Source organism: Gossypium arboreum, chromosome 1, assembly GCF_025698485.1.
Source record: "Gossypium arboreum isolate Shixiya-1 chromosome 1, ASM2569848v2, whole genome shotgun sequence".
In the NCBI taxonomy this organism is placed as follows: Eukaryota; Viridiplantae; Streptophyta; class Magnoliopsida; order Malvales; family Malvaceae; genus Gossypium; species Gossypium arboreum.
In genome coordinates this window covers 99,489,955-99,512,946 of record NC_069070.1, presented here as the reverse complement: position 1 = coordinate 99,512,946, position 22,992 = coordinate 99,489,955, and the positions used below count along the sequence as shown (strand labels likewise).

At 36.3% G+C, this 22,992-nt stretch overlaps 1 non-coding gene across 1 annotated transcript; it reads right to left on the bottom strand.

Annotated features, from left to right (window-relative positions):
* Nucleotides 1-5,252: 5,252 nt before the first annotated feature.
* On the bottom strand, nt 5,253-5,359 carry LOC128282306 (small nucleolar RNA R71). The gene has a single exon (XR_008272533.1). It is a non-coding gene; the product is annotated as a small nucleolar RNA R71 (small nucleolar RNA).
* Between the last annotated feature and the right edge of the window lie 17,633 nt (nt 5,360-22,992).

Genomic DNA, 22,992 nt, shown 5'->3' with positions numbered 1-22,992 from the left:
ATCGAACAAATTATTAATTCTTAGCAGAAGATATTTATTCTTAATCGTAACTTTGTTAAGCTGACAATAGTCAATACATAGTCTCATCGATCCATCTTTCTTTTTCACGAATTGAACTGGTGCACCCTAGGATGAAAAACTACGTCGTACAAAACCTCTATCTATTAACTCTTGCAACTAAACTTTCAATTCTTTCAATTCTATTCGAGCTATTCTGTACAGAGCTATCGATATCGGTGATGTTCCCAGTACTAATTCAATAGCAAACTCAACTTCTCTGATTAGTGGCAAACCAAGTAACTCTTCTAGAAACACATCCGGATATTCACAAACCACTAGTAATGATTCAATCTTTGATTCAGACATTTTTGTATCTAGTACATACGCAAGATAAGTATCGTAACCTTTTCTCACTTATTTTTTTGCTAGGATCTTTGATATCACAACAAGCAACTCACTCGAATCATCAATTTCAATACGAAGAATTTCATTATTATCGCATTTCAACTCAATAGTCTTTTGTCTACAATTCACTACAGCATCATGTAGAGTCAACAAATCCATATCAAAGATGACATTGAATTCATCAAAAGGTAAAAGCATCAAATCAGTTGGAAAACAGTAACCCCGAGTCATAAAGGACAATTCTTGCAAGCTTTATCAACTAGAATATACTGGCCTAAATGGTCCGATACTATAATCATAAATTCAGTTGACTCAACAGGTAAACTCTTACTAGACACTAAATTCTTACAAATATACGAATGAGTCGATCTAGGATCAATCAGCAATTACATCAGTGTCATAGAGAGAAAATGTATCAGTGATAACATCTGGTGACGACGCATCTTCACGAGCACGAATAGCGTAAGATCTGGCTGGTGCTTGAGCCTCAGATCTCACAGCAGAATCCTTTGTCGCACCTTTGCTACTAGTCAAATTCCCCATATTTCTAGGTGGCCTCCCTCCGACTGATGTATTGCTCAGTCTTGTGTTCAGAAATTTATCATTCTTAGGTAACTTAGGACAATTTCGAATAAAGTGATCTTATGAGCCACATCTAAAACAAGCTTTATTATTCATCCAACAATATCCAAAATACTGTCTCCCACACTGTTGACTCTTAGGCTTATTGGCTTTAACACTACCAACGCTCGATACTAAAGTAGCTTGAGCTTTTGGACTCGTATGTTGCTTTCTATGATCTCTGTTAGAATACCCCTACTAAATCTGTTGAACGGTTATAATAATCTCTTGATTTCTTTGAAGAGGAATGATATGGTTTACTCATCGACCTTGTAACAGCCCGTTTTTAGTAAAATCAGAACAGTGGTTTTAGGACCACAAATCTAAAGTCAAAATATTTATTTTCTTATTATTTTAATGCCTACAGTATGATTAAATGATTGTGTGAAAGTTTCGTTAAGAAATTTTATAATTTCAATACTTAATTTGATAAAAAGGACTAAATCATGTAAAGTGTAAAATTAGTGTTCTAATAGCTAAACGTGTGTAATAGCTATAGAACTTAAAAGTAAAGGTCCTTATGTGGTAATTAACTCATTTATGGGATAGTGGATGATAGTGGCATGGCATTATTGAAATTTTGAATTAGTAATAAGTAATTAAGTTATAATTTAATAAAACAAAAACATAAAATTTGATTCATTCATCTTCATTAGCTGAATTTATCAAGAAGAAATAGCCATTTTTGAAGCTAGGGATCGGCCAAGCTCGTTTGTGCAATTGGTGAGTGATTTTTGTCCCGTTTTTAATGATTTCTATGTTTTTGAGATCGTTGCTTCGTATTTTAGATAGCCCGTACCCTAGATATTGAAATTGTTAAAGATTTATCATGTTGCCATTGTTTAATGCTTGATTAATTTGATGATTTATGATAGTTTTGGAAGGTTTAATGTTAGATTAATAGCTTTTGTAAAGTGATTTTTGACAAAAATATCAAAAAAGGATTAAATTGAGAAAATGTGAAATGTGGTGGTTAAAAGTGTGAATAATTTGAAAATATGGGCTGCTAGTAACATGTATTAAATTCGGTTAAGCATGGGTTTGTACTAAATTGCATGAATTTGCAATTTTATGTGATAAGGACTAAATTGTGAAAATGTGAAAGTTTAGGGGCAAATGTGTAAAATAGACCTAATGTATACTTTGGATTGAATAGAATAAATAGTTGATTAATGAGTTAATTTTTAAAATATTTAGATCAAGAAAAATGGAATTCGGATCGGGATTGGGGTAAAACTAAAGTTATCGACTAATCGACTTAATTCACTGTTTTAATATCTAAGGTAAGTTCGTTGTAATAAGAACTGTTATAATTATGCTTTTAATGCTTTGATATTGCATAAATTGTATATACGGGACTACAGTCATGTTCGATGATAAATCAGCTATATGTGGCACTTAGTGTGCAATTCAACATAGCTTTGGCTATATATGGCACTTAGTGTGCGAGATCGAGATAGCTTTAGCTATATATGGCACCTAGTGTACGAGATCGAGATAGCTTCGACTATATATATGGCACTTAGTGTGTGAGAGAGATTATGCAATATGCTCGGTTCAGCATTTGTACGGTTGAATAAGTATGTTGGGATTATGTTTCTATCGAATAGATTATATGCAAGCGGTTTGTTGACGGGTTGAACGAAGATATTAAACTTCTAGTCGGGATATTAGATTTGAAATAATTTGTTGTGTTAGTTGACCGGGCTTGCAAAGCTGAAGACTTTAGCCGATAAAAGAAGAAAGCGGAATCAGAGGCTAAAGGTTCGAAGAAGAGATCGATGATTAAATCTTATGATTCCTCGTCAAAGAAATCAAGAGATTATTTTAACCGATCGACCACTTCAATGGGATATTCCAATAAAGATCGCGGAAAGCAATACACTAGTCCTAAAGCTCAAGCTACATCGGTATCAAGTGTTGGCAACGTGAACGACATTAAACTTGAGTGGCAACAGTGCGAAAGATAACATTTGGAGATTGTTGGATGAAAAATAATAATAGAGCTTGTTACAGTTGTAGTTCGCGAGATCATTTTATCCGAGATTGTCCTAAGTTAAATGAAAAAGATAAATCTCAGAATGTAAGATTAAGCAATATAGTTACTCGAGGGAGGCTACTGATAAACCGTAATTTATACATATATCTATCCTATGCTTAGCACACTTTATGGATGATTTTTCCTTAAAATTGGTGAATTCGATGCTCCTAATGCCTTAATTTCATGTTTTATACTTAAGCGAGCATAAGAGAGTGAAAGAAATAAGAAACAAGCCAAAAACGGAGAAAATGGGCCAACGTACGAAATCAACACGGCCTGGACTTCCTCACACGGGCAGACCACATGGCCGTGTCCCTTTGGCAAGGTCAAAGCACGATTTACACGGGTATATCACACGCTTGTGCCCATTTAACAGCCTTGACCACAGTCTTAAGCAATCGCCCATAGGCGTGTCACACGGGCGTGTCCCTGCCGAGCCCAAGTTTAGTCCAATTCGAAAAAGGCCAATTTTGAGGGCTCTTAGGCATTCCAAAGCCTATTTAAACACCTGATGAGGCACCTAGACGGGGGATGCAAAAGAGAAAGCAAGGAATTGCTCAAGGAAAGCCGATCGATCCATCTCAGAAGCCGGATTCACCATCAAGACTAAAGATCACCCTTCAAATTCCCTCAGGAGTTTTGGGTTTTCTTATGTTTTGTAATTTTAATTCTTTTGAGATGTTTTCTTTCATTAGTATGAACTAAAACCCCTAAATACCTAAGGGGGATGAAACTTAAGAAGGATCTTGTTATTATTATTTGAATTGTATGATAAATATTTGACTTGTTCTTAATTATGTGTTCTTAATTCTTGTTTTGATATTCCAGGATATTGATTCAAGTTAAGCTCTTATTCAGAGGAGGAATAGACCCTATCTAAGAGTAAATTTGTCATAATTAAGCGGAGTTGATTGCGCGCCTAGAGATAGGGTGACAAGATTTTGCCGAATTAGGGCGAAACCTAATAAGGGGATCCATAGATCGAGTTAATGCAACCCTAGGGCGTTAATTAGAAAGAGATTTCAATTATTCAATCTTGGGTTAGACGTTGTTAGTCTCGAGAGAGATAATAATATAACTTAGGGATCTCTATGAAACAAGTTGAATGAATAAATCATCTGATTCAGAGACAAATAACAAGTGAAGTCTAGGTGGATTTTTCCTTAGGTATTGTCTTAATCAATTGAGTTTTCCAAAAAAGTATTTTTCCCAAATTTCTTTTCTGTGATTTCTTAGTTTAGTTAATTAGTTAGATAAACAAAACCCTTTTATTTTTTAGGCTAGATAATAAAAAGAAAGTTGATACTGGTACTTTTAGTTCTTTTGGGTTCGATAATCCGGTCTTGCTAAAGCTATACTACTGTTCGATAGGTACTCTTGCCTTCATCATGATAATAGTTAGTTTCAAGAACGATTCATTATAAATATTTAAACCCTGTCACGAATATCACGTATCAAGTTTTTTACACCATTGCCGGGGAACTAAGATATTAGGAACACTCGATTTTTATTACTTTAGCCATTTTACTTTTATTGCAATTTAAATTTTTATTTTCTTTTCTAATTCTTCATTTATTTTCTTCTAATAGGTTTTTCTAGTTTATGACCAGAAAAAAACCCATCAGGACCACTACTTTTTGCCGGTGAGATCGACCGCACAGTTCGCAGAAACCGAAGAGAAATAAGGCGAAGCCTAAGATACACAGAGGTCGAGCAAGAGGACGATACTTCAACCACAACTGAAGAGATGGCTGAAAACCAAGAAAATCTGCTACCTCCTGCGATTGTTGCTGATCCAGTAAATCAGAATCCTGCTCCACGTACTATGTATGATTATGCTAAACCTAATTTAACAGGAACTGAGTCAAGTATAGTTAGACATGCTATTGCGGTAAATAATTTTGAACTGAAACCTAACACAATTCAAATGATACAACAGTTTGTTCAGTTTGATGGTTTACAGGATGAGGATCCCAATGTTCACTTGGCAAATTTCCTAGAATTTTACGATACCTTTAAAATTAATGGTGTTTCTGATGATGCCATCCGCCTTCGGTTGTTTCCCTTTTCATTAAGGAATAAGGCTAAACAATGGTTGAACTCGTTACCTCGAGGGTCAATCACTACTTGGGAACAAATGACTGAAACGTTTTTATTAAAATATTTTCCGCCAGCTAAAACAGCTAAATTATGTAATGATATCTCTTATTTTGTGCAGATGGATTTAGAAACACTCTACGATGCATGGGAGAGATACAAGGACCTTTTGAGAAGGTGCCTTCACCATAGGTTACCGCTTTGGCTACAGGTTCAAATGTTTCATAATGGCTTGAATCTTTCAACTCGGCAGATGACTGATGCAGCCACTAGAGGAACCATCAATAATAAGACACCTGAAGATGCCTATGAATTTATAAACGAGATGTCACTGAATAACTATCAGTGGCAAGTCATGAGGTCAAAGCCAACGAAAATAGTCGGCGTTTATAACGTCAATTCGGTCACCATGCTCTCTAATCAGGTAGAACTCTTGAATAAGAAAATTGATGGTTTTCTTAGCTCTTCACAGGTTCACCCAGTAATGCAGTGCGAAGCAAATAGAGGTGGATTGAGCAATTCAAAATACCCACCTTATGGCCACAACATGGAGAACGAGCAGTTAAATTACATGGGTAATAATCCTCGATCTCAAAACAATCCTTATAGCAATACTTACAATGTAGGTTGGAGGAATCACCTAAATTTTTCATGGGGAGGCCAAGGAAATCAGAAACCACCACCCCCTCCAGGCTTTTAGCAATCACCATATCAGCAGGAGAAAAAGCTGAACCTTAAGGCCAAATTCATCTCGGTGTCAAAGACTCATTTTCAGAATACCGAGACGGCACTTAAAAACCAACAGGCAATAATCTAGGGGCTCAAAACTCAGATTGGACAACTCGCCAAGTTGATTTCTGAAAGACCACAAGGTAGCCTACCAAGCAACACTGAATCTAACCCAAGGGAGCAACTCAATACAATTGTCATTCAAGATGAGGAAGGATTAGTGGCAAAACCAAGGCCAGAAATGGTGTAAGCGAAGGTAAGAATGAAGTAGGCCAAAATGAACAAAAATCGGTAAGTACAGAATATAAACCTCGTGTGCCATACCCCAATGAGACAGGGAAAGACTGCTGAGATGAACAATTTGGTAAATTCCTTAAACTTTAAAAAAAAACTACATATTAACCTACCGTTTATTGAAGTACATTTGCAAATGCCGAACACAGTCAAATTTTTAAATAAGCTTCTAGCAAATAAACGAAAGTTAGATGAAAGGTCGCATGTGGAGCTGAACGCGGTTTGCCCAACCATTCTTCAGAATAAGCTACCCAACAAACTAAAAGATCCAGAGAGTTTTATGATTCCTTGTTTAATTGGTAGTTTAGATGTTAATAATACGTTGGCTGATCTATGGGCTAGTATCAATGTTATGCCTTACAAATTGTTTAAGCAACTAGGTCTAGGGAAACCCAAACAAACTAGGTTGAGCATCAATTAGCAGATAAAACTATCAGATTTCCTAGGGGTATCATTGAAGATGTACTCGTTAAAATTGACAAATTTATATTCCCAGTTGATTTTGTTGTTTTAGACATAGAAGAGAACAGTAATGTTCCTTTAATTTTGGGAAGGCCCTTTTTAGCAACTGCTAGAACAATTATTGACATTGGCACAGGTGAACTCACACTTCGTGTAGGAAACAAAACAATCAACCTTCAAGCTCACAACTCGAACAACACATCAAAAATTGAAGGTGATTGTACAAATTGTTCTACTAAGACTGATCATACAGTACAACCTATTTTGCAGGAAATAAGTTCGTAGCACACACATCAACCATGTTCAATCCACAACAAAGAATCTACCCATGAAGAACAAACGTTACGAATCGAGGAGTTAGATGAATGGCTGACATTTAAACCGAGAAAACATGATAAACCAAAACTATGCCAGAACGAGCTCAATGCCTCACCAAATCAACTTCAAGTTGGAGACAAAGTACTACTAGATGCAGCAGATCCTCGAATCGCCACTTCTAAACCGAATGAAGAAACCCCACTTATGGTAACTAGCATTTTTACATACGGTACGGTCGAGGTAAATCACCCCAAATTTGACACGTTCAAGGTAAATAGTACTCGTCTTAAACCTTATGTTGATAAAATTTATAGCAGGTATAAGGAGTGTAAACTCCTCGATCCACCATGATCACACACCAGAGCGGTAAGTCGAGCTTAGACTATAAATAAGCGCTTCTCGAGAGGCAACCCAAGCACGAACAATATTAATTTCTTTAAATTTTAGTTTTAACATCTAACATACTAACCGACTCATGGAACGCAGGCTTTCTAAAGTACACACGGTCAGGCACACGGTGCATGCCTTAGGCCGTGTAAAAAAAGGGCAAAATTTTTCCCAACACGGGATGCGATTAGTCGCCACGGCCTTGCGTTTGGACTGTGGGCGAATCTGCCAAAACAACACGGGCGTACGACATACTCGTGTCGTAGAACCGTGGTTGAACCTGAAAAAATAGCACGGGCATTCACCACGCCTGTGTCTAGAACCCGTGGTCGAACCTGTCAGATTAACATGGGCGTGGGCCTACATACACGGGCGTGGGAGAAGTGAACGAAGACAGACACGGCCGTGCGACACGGCGTGTGCACCCACACGCCCAAGGAACATGGGCGTGGGCCAAATGTCAGACGCGCCCAAATTCAAAATTCACGAATCACACGGGCAAAAATTGGGGAACACGAGCGTGTCCCCTGGCCATGTGTCCCAAAATCTATAAATACCCTTCACTATTCATCATCTTCTTCACCCAAAATCCCTAACCCTAACCGCTACAAGTCCACACGGCCTCCCTGCCACTCCCGTGCGCCACCTCCAACTCTATTTTTGACACCCATTCTCATCTTTTTAGCGTTTGTTTACTCTTTTTTCTCTATTTTCTTCATCCCTTTTACTAATTTTATGATTCTTATGGTTTTATTTGTCAGTTTTTTTGTTTATATTCATAGTTCTCACTATAGTCATGCTTATACGTTTATTCTTTGCCATTTTAGTCAATGCTTTCTAATACATTCATTCTTTTTGTGTGTTCCCATAAGAGTCTAGTTCATTCATTTTATGTTGAAAATAATCATGCTTTTATTATGTCAATTGCTATATAAACTTCTATCATTTAGATTAAATTGCTGAATATTGTTGGTTGGACTGGTTAGTTTAAGTATATTCATGATTACTTCTTGAGTTAGTTAGTTATGTTATATTCTTTGTTCTTCTTCCGGGTATACCATGTCAAGCTCACGTGGCAAGAAAACTGCCGTTCCCGCTTCGAAAAAGAGGAAAGGGGAGTCTTTCTCGGGCCCTACCGCGAAAATTCGCCACCCATACCTCCAATCTCCACCCGGCAATCAGGAGGAACTATTCCAAATCCTACGAACACGACCTTTAGGTGTGGGCCACTGCATTGACTAGACAGCGCTTGCACAAGTCTAGTTGGCTGACGATGTACGAGCACTCCTGACAACCCTTTTATTTTTTAGGCTAGATAATAAAAAAAATTGATACTTGCCTTCATCATGATAATAGTTAGTTTCAAGAACGATTCATTATAAATATTTAAAACCTTTCAGAACATCACGTATCAGCTGCCAAGAAATACAGGAAATACAAGTAGTAGTCGTGGTATAACGAAAGATTCTACAGTGATATCTGAGGCTAGAGTACCTGTGAGAGCCTACGCTATTCGCATTCGTGAAAAAGCGTCATCACCAGATGTTATTACTGGTACATTTTCTCTTTACGATACTAATGTTGTTGCATTGATTAATCCTGGATCAACTCATTCATATATATGTATGAATATGGTGTCTAATAAGAGTTTGTCTGTTGAGTCTACTGAGTTTGTGATTAGATTATCGAACCCCTTAGGCAAGTATGTTCTAGTTGACAAAGTATGCAAAAATTGTCCTTCAATGACTCGGGGTCACTGTTTTCTGGCTGATTTGGTGTTTTTTCCATTTGATGAGTTTGATATGATTTTGGGTATGGACTGGTTGACTATGCCTGATGCAGTTGTGAATTGTAGACGAATGATTATTGAATTGAAATGTCAGAACGGTCATTGAGTCTAATGTTTCAAGTGAATTACCTACTGTGATATTGTCTATGTTAGTTCAGAAATGTATGAAAAAGGGTTGTGATGCATATCTTGCATACGTACTAGATATAAAGGTGTATAAATCAAAGATTGAATTAGTATCAGTTGTCCGTGAATATCCAGATGTATTTCCTAAAGAATTATCGGGGTTGCCACGTATTAGAGAGGTTGACTTTTCTATTAAATTAGTGCCAAGAACTTCACCAATATCTATAGCTCCATATAGAATGGCTCTAACAGAGTTGAAAGAGTTGAAAGCTTAGTTGCTAGAGTTAATGGATAGAGCTTTTGCATGACCTAGTTTTTCACCCTGGGGTGCGCCAGTATTGTTTGTAAAGAAGATAGACGGGTCAATGAGAATGTGTATTGATTATCAACAGCTCAACAAGGTTACAATAAAGAATAAATATCCATTGCCAAGAATAGACAATTTGTTTGATCAGTTGAAAGGTGCAACAGTGTTTTCAAAGATTGATTTGAGATTTGGTTATTATCAGTTGCAAGTTAAAGACCCAGATGTGATGAAAACTGCGTTCAGAATGAGGTACGGACACTATGAATTCCTTGTTATGCCTCTTGGCCTAACTAATGCTCCTGCCATTTTTATGGATTTCATGAACTAGATCTTGAGACCGCATTTAGACAAATTTGTTGTTGTGTTCATTGACGACATTCTGATCTATTCATGAGATAAGTCTGAGCATACCGAGTATTTGAAGATTGTGTTGCAAACCTTAAGAGATAAGCAACCGTATGCTAAATTCAGTAAATGTGAGTTTTGGTTTAGAGAAGTCGAATTTTTGGGGCACATTGTTTCAACGGAAGGTTTTAGAATTGATCCAAGCAAAATTTCAATAGTTATTGACTGGAAACCACCAAGGAATGTATCCGAAGTCAGAAGCTTTCTGGGGTTAACTGGTTATTATCGACGTTTTGTAAAAGGATTCTCGATGATTACTACATCGTTGATCAAATTGTTACAGAAAGATGTGAAGTTTGAGTGGTTTAAGAAGTGTCAACAAAGTTTTGATCAATTGAAAGCCTTATTAACCGAAGCACCAGTATTGGTTCAACCTGAGTCGGGTAAAGAATTTGTGATTTTCAGTGATGCGCCATTGAACGGTTTGTGTGTTGATGCAAAAGGGAAAAGTTATAGCTTCTGCCTCTAGATAGTTGAAGCCGTATGAAAAGAATTATCAGACACACGATTTAGAGTTGGCTGCTATTGTTTTCATATTGAAAATTTGACGACATTATTTATACAGTGAAAAATGCCATATCTTTACTGATAATAAGAGTTTAAAGTATATTAAGACTCAGAAAGATCTGAATTTGCAATAACGAATATGGCTTGAACTATTGAAAGATTGTGAGTTAGTGATCGATTATCACCCGAGGAAAACGAATGTGGTTGCGGATGCTTTGAGTAGAAAGTCATTGTTTGCCTTGAGAGCAATGAATTCACAGTTGACATTATCCAATGATGGTTCGATCTTAGCTGAGTTAAAAGCTAAACCAGTATTTCTTCAGCAAATTTGCAAAGTGGAAAGGTGTGATAGTGAATTGCAAGCTAAAAGAGTACAATATGAGTCGACTAGTGATTCAGAGTATCAAATCGGATCCAATGACTGTTTGATGTTCTAAGATAGAATCTGCATACCGAAAAATCCAGAATTGATTCATAAAATTTTACACGAGTCACATAGTGGTTGCTTATCAGTTCATCTTGGGAGTACTAAAATGTACAATGGTTTGAAACAACTGAATTGGTGGTTGGGTATGAAATGAGACATTTCTGAATTTGTATCAAAGTGTTTGATTTGTCAGCAAGTGAAAGCTAAGCATCAAGTGCATTCAGGACTACTTCAGCCAGTAATGATACCTGAGTGGAAATGGGATAGAGTTACGATGGATTTCATATCGTGATTACCCTTGTCTCTGAAGAAGAAAGATGCAATTTGGGTTGTCGTTGATTGACTGAAAAAATATGCACATTTTATTCCGGTACGTGCTGACTTTTCACTTGATAAATTGGCTGAGTTGTATATTTTTCAAATCATTAGATTGCACAGGGTGCCAATTTTGATTATTTCGAATAGAGATCCGAGATTTTCATTGCAGTTTTGGAAGAAATTGCAAGAAGCTCTGGGTACAAAGTTAAATTTCAATACAGCTTGTCATCCGCAAACTGACAGTTAGTTTGAGAGAGTAATTCAGATTCTTAAAGATATGCTCAGATGTTGTGTTTTAGAGTTTGAAGGCAATTGGGAGAAATATTTACCTTTGATTGAATTTGTGTATAACAACAGCTTTTAATCGAGCATAAAAATGGCACCGTACGAAGCTTTGTATGGTTGCAAATGCCGAACTCCTTTGTACTGGACAGAGCTTAGGGAGAAACAGATTCACGGGGTTGATTTGGTTAAAGAAACTGAAGATAAAGTGAAAGTAATTCGCAAATTTTTGAAAGCTGCTTTAGATCGTCATAAATCATACGCAGATTTGAAATGAAAAGACATTGAATTTTAGATCAGTGACAAGGTGTTTTTGAAAGTGTCTCCGTGGAAGAAAATCCTTCGATTTGGTCATAAAGGCAAATTAAGTCCATGATTTATCGGGTCGTATGAGATTATGGAATGAATAGGGCCAGTGGCATATCGACTAACTTTACCCTCGGAGTTAGAAAAGATTCATAATGTATTTCATGTATCGATGTTGCGTCGATATAGATCTGATCCATCACTTGTAATTTCTCCGTCAGAGATTGAAATTCAACCCGATATGACATACAACGAAGAACCGATCAGAATTCTAGCACGTGAGGTTAAACAGTTGAGAAATAAAAGCATAGCTCTCGTGAAAGTACTTTGGAAATGTCACGGTATTGAAGAGGCTACATGGGAACCCGAGGAAGATATGAGAAAATAGTACCCTAACCTATTCACTGGTAAGATTTTCAAGGACGAAAATCCCTAAGGGGGAAAGTTGTAATAGCCCGTTTTTAGTCAAATCAGAATTGTAGTTTTGGGACCACAAATTTGAAGTTGAAATATTTATTTTATTATTATTTTAATGCCTACAGTATGATTAAATGATTGTGTGAAAGTTTCGTTAAGAAATTTTATCATTTGAATGCTTAATTTGATAAAAAGGACTAAATCGCGTAAAGTATAAAGTTAGTGTTCTCATAGCTAAAGGTGTTTAATAGCTATAGAACTTAAAAGTAAAGGTCCTTCTATGGTAATTAACCCATTTATGGGATAGTGGATGATAGTGGCATGGCATTGTTGAAATTTTGAATTAGTAATAAGGTTAAAAAGGTAAATGAGTAATTAAGTTATAATTTAATAAAACAAAAACATAAAATTTGATTCATTCATCTTCATTAGCCGAATTTATCAAGAAGAAATAGCCATTTTTTAAGCCAGGGTTCGGCCAAGCTCATTTGTGCAATTGGTGATGATTTTTATCCCGTTTTTAATGATTTATATGTTTTTGAGATCGTTACTTCGTATTTTAGCTAGCTCGCACCCTAGATATTGAAACTGTTAAAGATTTATCATATTTCTATTGTTGAATGCTTGAGTAATTTGATGATTTATGATAGATTTGGAAGGTTTAATGTTAGACTAATAGCTTTTGTAAAGTGATTTCTGACAAAAATGTCAAAAAGGGATTAAATTGAGAAAATGTGAAATGTGGTGATTAAAAGTGTGAATAATTTGAAAATATGGGCTGCTAGTAACATGAATTGAATTCGGTTAAGCATGGGTTTGTACTAAATTGTATGAATTTGCAATTTTATGTGATAAGGACTACATTGTAAAAAATGTGAAAGTTTAAGGGAAAATGTGTAAAAGAGCCCTAATGTATATTTTGGATTGAATTGAATAAATAGTTGATTAAATGAGTTATTTTTTATTATATTTAGATCAAGAAAATCAGAATTCGGATCGGGATTCAGGAAAAACGAAAGTTATCGACTAATTGACTTGATTCACCGTTTTAATATCTGAGGTAAGAACGTATGTAATAAGCATTCTTATAATTATGCTTTTAATGCTTTGATATTGCATAAATTGTATATATGGGATTACAGTCATGTTTGATGATAAATCAGCTATATGTGGCACTTAGTGTGCGATTCAACATAGCTTCGGCTATATATGGCACTTAGTGTGCGAGATCGAGATAGCTTCAGCTATATATGGCACTTAGTATGCAAGATTGAGATAGCTTCGGCTATATATATGGCACTTAGTGTGAAATTTGAGACTATGTACGGCACTTATTGTGTGAGATATCGAGTATTCAATGGTATTTCGAATATGCATGAGCTTGTTATGGATTCGTACAGGTATGTACATACATGGTATGAGCTTTAAATCGAAGAAGGTACAAAGTTTGCATATAAGCATATGAATAAGAATGTGAAAGGTTTGTTAGCAATTATGAATTTCATGTTAATATGTTTAAATTGATGAATGATGTATTTGTGATTAGTTAAGTTTATATCATATGAGCTTACTAAGCTATAAAGCTTACTTATTTGTGATTAGTTAAGTTTATATCATATGAGCTTACTAAGCTATAAAGCTTACTTTGTTTATTTTCCATGTCGTATAGTGATTTAAAAGCTAGCTCAGATTCAGAGATCGTTGGAGACTACGTCACACTATCCAATCACCATTTTGGTACTTTTGATCTCATAGTTTAGTCATATGGCATGTATAGGATTATGGTCATTTTGATATGTATCTTGGTAGTGAATTTTTCCATTTGGAAATGGCTTATGAATGGTTATGTTTTGGTAATGATGTTGGCCAAATGAATTGGCATTGTAAATGTCTATATTTTGCTTTGTATATATATATATATAGCCATGGATGATTGTAATATCCTGATTTTCGAGTTTTGTCGTGATTCTCGATATTTTGGTAAAGGTTTTAAAATTAGGTATTTGGTTGTGAAATTCATAATTGGAGGGTGTAAATAGGCTTATGGAAGGCCCATGTGTTGGCCGAAACCCGATAGGGTTTTTGAATTTTGGACTTAAAAAGTTAGGGAATTTGGATAGGTGGTCTTATTAAAAATTGTGGGTAAAATGTATCACAAATGAGCCTTTGGTAAAGTGGCTAAGTGACGCCACTAGGGAGCTAAAAAGGTGGCGTGTAAGTGGTTGGGGGAAGACCTGGGTTCGATTCCCTGTGATGGCAAATGTGATGTTAATTTTTATGCTTTGAGCATGCAGGAGTTGTAGCCGAATGGAACTCTGGGGGAGAGAGTTTGAATCAGTCAAACGCATGGATTAAGGAGTATTAAGAGGAGAGATTTTAGGGATTTGAAAGAGGGATTAGATTTAGCCGAATAGGGGGATTAGGGAGGAGAAATCAGTTAGGGGGAATTTGAGGGTTGTATATTCGGCATTAGGCTATAGTTGTGTCGATTTTCCTCTGTTTGAACACCGTAGAACCATTCTTTTCTTTTTATTTTCTTCTCTAACCGAAACTGCCACCCTTCCCATTCATCTTTCTCTCTTTTCTTTTTCGAAACCAGTCCAGTCCATTATTCCCTTTTGCTTCATCTACTACTCCCTTTCTTATCTTCACTTTTGCCAAAAAGCCACAAAAGCCGAAACCTGTGAAGCTTGGTTGTGCCGATTCTATTGTTGACCAGAAACCTTCTTTTCTCTTCACTTTTTGGTGGCCAATTCCTACTTCTGTCGAACTCTAAGTGGTACAAAGGAAGACGGTGGTAAGTATTCGTACTCTAATCGATCCAGTAGTAACTGTTGACAAAAGCCGAAACCCCCTATAGTTTAGGGAGGTTGCCGATTTGAGATATGAGCCTTATTGGGCTTTTTCATTTGATTCTTATGGTTTGTGGAGTAGATAACTTTGGAGGAACAGCAAGGCTTGGGGTATCGATTTGGATAACTTGGATCGAGCGTCGGACTCGGTGAAGGTAAGTGATCTATGGCCATTAGGGGGTTCTTTGGCCGAATATGGTAGGGTGGATTTTGGGTTTGATAAGCATGATTTGTACACTAAGTATGGTGATAGTTAATTGTAGGTTGGCGTGGGAGACTTTGCTAGTGAACGTCACAAAACAGGTGTGTAACGAACCCTCTTTCGTAGCTTAACTCGATATTTTCCGAAAAGCCGAAATGCCGAAATTCTGGCATTTTGAGGACTTGTGAGCATGCGAACGCTCATTGGTTAGTTAGATTCACTAAGTAGATGATCGGGATCGTTGGAACAGGTCAGATTGCGCATTAATACGGCTTAGACCGTTAAGGAGAAGGGCCAAATGGACCTAGATGACTAATTCGGCTATGTAGGGCCCATTAGGGGTTTTTGGCCCAATAACTCAGCTTCGCTAAAAATGGGCTAAAATCGCTATCAAAACACATGAAATTGTTAGTAACTGATAATGAACATGGAAAACCCTAATATTTGGTAGAATTACGAAATTACCCTTATAATATGAAAATGACTGTTTTACCCCTAGGTAAAAATGACCATTTTACCTCTAGGGTTTAATTATGAGTTTGATGCATGAGATTTTGATATATATATGATTTGATACATTATGCACATGATATGTATGATATGGACATGATGTATTCATTTATGCATGGGTTGGGTTTATATGAATGGAGGAAGTGCAAAAGGGCTATGCCCCAGTTACCGAAAAGGGCTTTTGCCCCAGTTTATCAAAAAGGGCTTTTGCCCCAGTTATTAAAAGAGACTAGGCCTCCAGTTATATGATAAAGCAGCTATGCTGCCAGTGGAGAGTTTGGTTGGGTGGGTTGAGTTATTCCCCACATGGAGAGCTTGGTTGCTACGGGTGGAGAGTAGCGGTTGGTGGGTTGAGTAGTCTCCCCAAATGGGCTTGCGTATGTTCGTTGATGTTGCATGTATTATTGAAATGGGCCTATGGGCCATATTGTTACAGTAAAGGCTTCGGCCCAGTGATATGAATAATGAAAAAGCTTCAGCCCAGTGATATGAATAATGTAAAGGCTTCAGCCCAGTATATGTTAAGACTGAATGTGGGCTTAGGCCCGGCAGGCTGATATTGTTTTGGGCTCTGAAAGGGGCTTGTTGCACACTGAGTTTCCAAACTCACCCCTTTCCTTAACCTTACAGGTGAGCCTTGATTTGGGGACTTGGAGCCGGAGGGGATTCAGAGTGGCCACGGTGATCGCTTTTGGGCTTTCGAAATAAGTGATTGGTTTTCTTTAGTTTACCTTATTTATTATTTATTTTTGGGTTGTAATAAGGTCATTTTAACTTTATTTTCTTTTCTGGGATTATTTTATTTTTAAATAACTTTAAACTGGTTGATAATAATTCAAATGGGCTAGACTTAGGACGCGTTTTCAAAATGATACTTGTTTTCAAAATAACACAACGACACGATTATTCGATTTATCAAAGATATCTACTCAAAGAAATTTCAACTCGTTAAAACCTAGTGTGGCAATGGTTATGGGCATGTCTAGGATTGGATCCAATTGAAGAGCTTGGTACTTAAGCAACCTTCATGGCTCACCTCCTCTGTTACGGATTCCTACCTGGTGCCCAGCCTCCATTCACTTAGTTAAGCTTAACAAAAGTTGGTTTTAAAGCGCTAAAATGAAACGTGGATTTTTAACTTCAATGTGGCACGTCGGATTCGGCCGTAACTGTAACACCTCTAACCCGTATCAGTCGCCAGATTGGGGTTACAAGGTATTACTTGAACTAAATTCATTTTTTTTAACATTAATACATGCACACACTTGGACTAACTTTTAAATCAAACTATTATTAATATCACATAGCCAATTGTAACTTTGACACAATCTAGTATAATATTAAAACATATAAACTTTATAAGTCAATATCTATATATATGTATTCAAAAACATGAATTACCCATATCAAGCCGTGAACATGTTAAAATAAACATATACATGTTCGGTTATAACTAAACTACTTTCAATGCCATATCACATATAACATATTAACCTATACAACAATCAAAATTCAAATAATCCATTCAATATACAAAGCAAAAATCGAATCAATCCACTTCAAACATTCAAGTCATTAAACAAATTTGATACTCATAAAAAAAATATACATATACCACTCCACCATAACACATTGCTAATTAACCACAAAGAGCTTAATCATAATCCAACAAAATCGAATTTAAGCATGTAAGTTAAGCCATTTTCTCATGGCCTTTATGTACAATGCTATCAAAACAACAAAATCTCCCAAAATATTATCCTATACATGCCATAATGTTAACTTAGGATTAACTAAGAAGGGGTACCAAAACGTTCTTTGGCAAGTGTGATGACTTGAAGATGGTCCCAGTATGGAGCGGATCGAAAAGAAATCTAAATAAGAGACAAGTGAACACACCAAATGAGTTTTCAACTCGAGAAGTCATAAGCCATATAATACAAACAATTAGCTGAATATGTCGATCTAGAATCTAGAAAGGTTAATAGATTATCGAAATTATCAATTCAACTACTAGTCAAGTCTTACTGTTAACTCAAGGTATCATATAACCGAATACCTTAATTCCTTCCTGTAGTATTTAACAACGATGAAATAGATGTATTCATGTACCTATGTTTAAATTTTCATGTCCCCAATTTCCTATTCGGACAATAGTTTTGCCCTCCATTTAGTTCCTGCATTTATTTTATCAACAACCAATTTCGCGCACGTAGTGCTCAAGCAAGGAAATTCATATCCATAGTACCATGTTAACCCGCACACATAGTGCCTTAGTAATTCACATACATATTGACATTCCAATACGCACACATAGTGCCATACAAATTCGCACATATAGTGCCATTCAAATTCGCACACATAGTGCCAAAATCATTTCGTTTAAACAAGTGATTTATTCAATTAACTAAGTATAATCGGTCACATGCCTTTCAATCAAAAGAATACATAAACGAGAGTAATTCTTTCACGATATGCATACACCAATTATATATAAAATAACCAAGTTTAATTGCTTATAGACTTACATCGTTTTAGATGAAACGGTTGCAATCGACTACTCGATATTCTTTGCTTTGCCCTTGCTTGATTCCCCTCCTTTGGGTTCTTGAGCTAAAATAAATAAATTAACTAATTTAATTACATTGCTAGTTAGTTATATCCCATAATATTAATGATTTCATATCATGAGAATCACACGGCTAAAATTTGATTTTTTTCACCTTAGGCTTTTAAGCCATTCGGCTATTGTTCACCTAAGACCATATTACTATCCATAACCCAATCAATATTTCAATAAAACACCTATATTTATATATATGTACATACGGTAACCACTCCTTGCTAATTACTCACATATATATATAAATTTAATAATTTCCATTTCATCTTATAACCATCATTGTTCAAGATATTGAATCTTCAACTAAAGTTTATCTAATGTCTCAAGGCCGAATGCATATAAATTTTTAGCATACATATAAAGTTTATACTTTAAATAATTTATTCACATACTAACAAGCCAAATATCATCTTCACTAAACATTTAAACCATAATTCCTTAACAATCTTTTCACTTTCGGCATTATCACTACCAAAATAACAATTGCACATCACTTTGTCATTTAACACAAAGTTTCAACACATAACCACCTTGACTGAATACTTCTAAAAACTATCAAAAGCTCCACATTTGTTCATACCATCATTTAAGTTCACCAATATCTATTTAGCTCGCTCATTTTCACCTTTCTAAAATTTCTATCCAAAACATAAAAAAACTATCTTCTTAGCATTTATCCATTATAACCGAATGCAAATTTTGTCACCAATTCAAAAAAATTCACATATGGGTTTTAATAAGAGCTTGACTACTAACTCAATTTTCATAAAATTTAATAAAAATAACATAAAATCCTACCTTAATTAACCCTTAAGATAGCCGAATGCGCTTGACATTTTCCTTCTTCTTTCCCTTATGTTTTCGGCAATGAGGATGGAAGAGAAACATTCTATTTCCTTGTTTTTATCACCCCCCCACTTAATATATTATAACTTATTTTATATTATAACATATTTCAATTATATAATCTATTATTATAAAAAGCATATAATAATTGTATGCCAACCCCATTACCGTACCCATAATTTAAAAAGGTAAAATAGACATGCAAATCCACCATTTTAGTAATTCAACAAATTAATCCCTTGGACATTTACCTACCACATTTTTAAAGTTCTCAAACAAGTCCTTTTTTGCTAATTTTACGTCCAAAAGACAAAATTAAAATACCAAATTTTCAAACATATTAATTCAGTCATTAAGCAAATAAAATATATGCAATTAAATAAAAAAATAATTTTTATGACTCAGTTTTGTGGTCCCGAAATCACATTCCGACTAGGGTCAAATTAGGGTTGTCATAACTCTCCCCCACTTAAAAATTTTCGTCATCAAAAATCTTACCAGCAAATAAATTCAGATAACGTTCTTTTATAGAGTCTTCGAGCTCCCAAGTAGCCTCTTCTACTCCATGTTTGACCCATAATACTTTTACTAAGGAAATCTTCTTATTCCGTAATTCTTTCACTTCTTGAGCTAAGATACGGATTAGTTCTTCTTCATAGCTCAAATCAGATTGAATCTCAATTTCAGATGGATTAATTATGTGCGATGGATCAGATCTATAACGTCGAAGCATCGAGACATGAAAAACGTTGTGAATCTTTTCAAGTTCAGGGGGTAAAATCAATTTATATGCGACTGGCCCAATTCGTTTGGATATTTCATACGACCCGATGAACCTCAGACTCAATTTGCCTTTACGGCCAAATCTAAGCACCTTTTTCCAAGGTGAAACTTTAAGAAACACTTTGTCTCTAACCTGATATTCAATGTCTTTTCGTTTTAAATCCGCATATGATTTCTGAAGATCTGAAGCTATTTTCAGACTTTCACTGATTACTTTTACTTTCTGCTCAGCATCTTTAATCAGATCAACTCTGAAGATTTTACTTTCATTAAGCTCGGTCCAAAACAACGGTGTACGGCATTTACGACCGTACAAAGCCTCGTAAGGTGCCATCTTAATGCTTGATTGAAAACTATTATTGTAAGCGAATTCAATCAAAGGCAAATATCGTTCCCATGAACCACTAAACTCAAGGATGCAACATCTCAACATATCCTCGAGTATCTGAATTATCCGTTCGGATTGACCATCAGTCTGGGGATGAAAAGCGGTGCTAAAGTGCAACTTGGTACCCAAAGCTTCTTGCAATTTCTTCCAAAATCGCGACGTGAATCTCGGATCTCTATCCGACACAATAGATATAGGTACCCCGTGTAACCTTACAATCTGAGAAACATACAATTCAGCTAGTTTGTCCAGTGAATAATCCATACGTACGGGAATAAAATGAGCCGACTTTGTCAGTCTATCAACAACAACCCAGATCGCATCTTTCTTGCTTGACGATAATGGCAACCCAGATACAAAATCCATCGTAACTCGATCCCATTTCCATTCGGGTATCATGATTAGCTGAAGTAACCTTGAAGGCACTTGATGTTCCGCTTTCAATTGTTGACATATCAAACACTTCGAAACAAAGTCAGAAATGTCTCGTTTCATACCAAGCCACCAAAACTGACATTTCAGATCGTTGTACATTTTCGTACTACCCGGGTGGATTGACATTCGGCTACTATGAGCCTCGCTCAAAATCATCGAAATAAGTTCTGAATTTTTTAGAATACACAATCGACTTCTGAACCTCAAACAATCGTTGTTGTCTATCTGAAACTCTGATTCCACATTAGAAGCACATTCAGCTCTTTTAGCAACTAATTCATCGTCGACCTTCTGAGATTCATGTATTTGATGAGTCCATAATGGTTTGCCTTTCAATTCTACTACTAACATATTATCAGATGAAACGGACAGATGTACATTCATTGCTCGTAAGGTAAACAGTGACTTGCGACTTAAAGCATCGGCAACCACGTTAGCCTTTCCCAGGTGATAGTCAATGACAAGCTCATAATCTTTCAACAACTTAAGCCAACGTCTTTATCGCAGATTCAAATCTCATTGAGTCATCAAATATTTGATGCTTTTGTGATCCGAGTATACATGACACCTCTCTCCAAACAAGTAGTGTCGCCATATTTTCAAAGCGAATATGATGCCAGCTAATTCGAGATCATGGGTCAGATAGTTTTTCTCTTGCAGCTTTAATTGCCTCGACGCGTAAGCTACAACTCGACCTTCTTGCAACAATACACAACCTATTCCAAGTAAGGATGCATCACTGTATACGACAAACTCTTTACCGGATTCGGGCTGCACTAGCACTGGAGCTTCAGTCAAATAAGTTTTCAATTGATCGAAACTTTTCTGACATTTTCCTGACCATTCAAACTTAACATCTTTTTGAAGTAGTTTCGTCATTGGTGAGGCTATCATCGAGAAATCCTTTACAAACCGTCTGTGATAACCAGCAAGTCCCAAAAAGCTCCGAACTTTAGTAACATTTCTCGGAGGCTTCCAATCGAGTATGGCTGAAATTTTACTCGGATCAACTTGAATACCGATCACGGATACCACATGTCCCAAAAGCTAACTTCTCTCAACCGAACTCACATTTACTGAACTTAGCATATAACTGCTTATCCCGTAAAATTTGCAACACTAATCTCAGGTGCTCGGCATGTTCGATTTCATCCCGCGAATAGACCAAAATGTCGTCAATAAACACAACTACAAACCGGTCCAAATATTGTCTGAAGATCCGATTCATCAAGTCCATAAATACCGCAGGGGCATTAGTGAGCCCAAACGGCATCACTAAGAACTCGTAGTGACCGTATCTCGTTCTGAAAGCAGTTTTAGGTATATCGAGTCTCGGACTCATGAATCGATAATAACCCGATCTCAAATCTATCTTTGAAAACACTGAGGCTCCCTTCAGCTGATCAAATAAATCATCAATACGTGGTAACAGATATTTGTTCTTTATTGTCACTTTATTCAATTGACGATAGTCGATGCACATTCTCATGGTTCCGTCTTTCTTTTTCACAAACAATACTGGTGCACCCCAAGGTGAGAAACTTGGTCGAGCGAAACCTCTATCCGTCAACTCTTGCAACTGAGTTTTCAATTCTTTCAATTCCGTTGGTGCCATACAGTATGGGGCTATCGAAATTGGTGTAGTCCCAGGTACAAGTTCGATGCCTAACTCTACCTCTCGAACGGGTGGTAATCCCGGTAATTCCTCAGGAAAAACATCTGAATACTCACAAACCACTGGCACTGATTCTAGTTTCTTTTCTGACTCTTTGCTATCAAGTCGTACGCAAGATATGCTTCACACCCCTTTTTCACATATTTCTGAGCCAACATCGAGGATATTATTGCTGGCAATCCGTTTAGGTCAGTAGACTCAACTCGGATTATCTCATTATTTGCACATCTCAAATCAATGGTCTTTCTTTTGCAATTTACAACTGCATCATGTACAGTCAACCAATCCATACCGAGAATAACATCAAATTCATCAAACGGTAAAAGTATCAAATCGGTTGGAAAACAGAAACCTCGGATTATTAGGGGGCATTTCTTACACACCTTGTCGACAAGCACATATCGACCCAAGGGATTCGACACTCCAATTACGAACTCAGT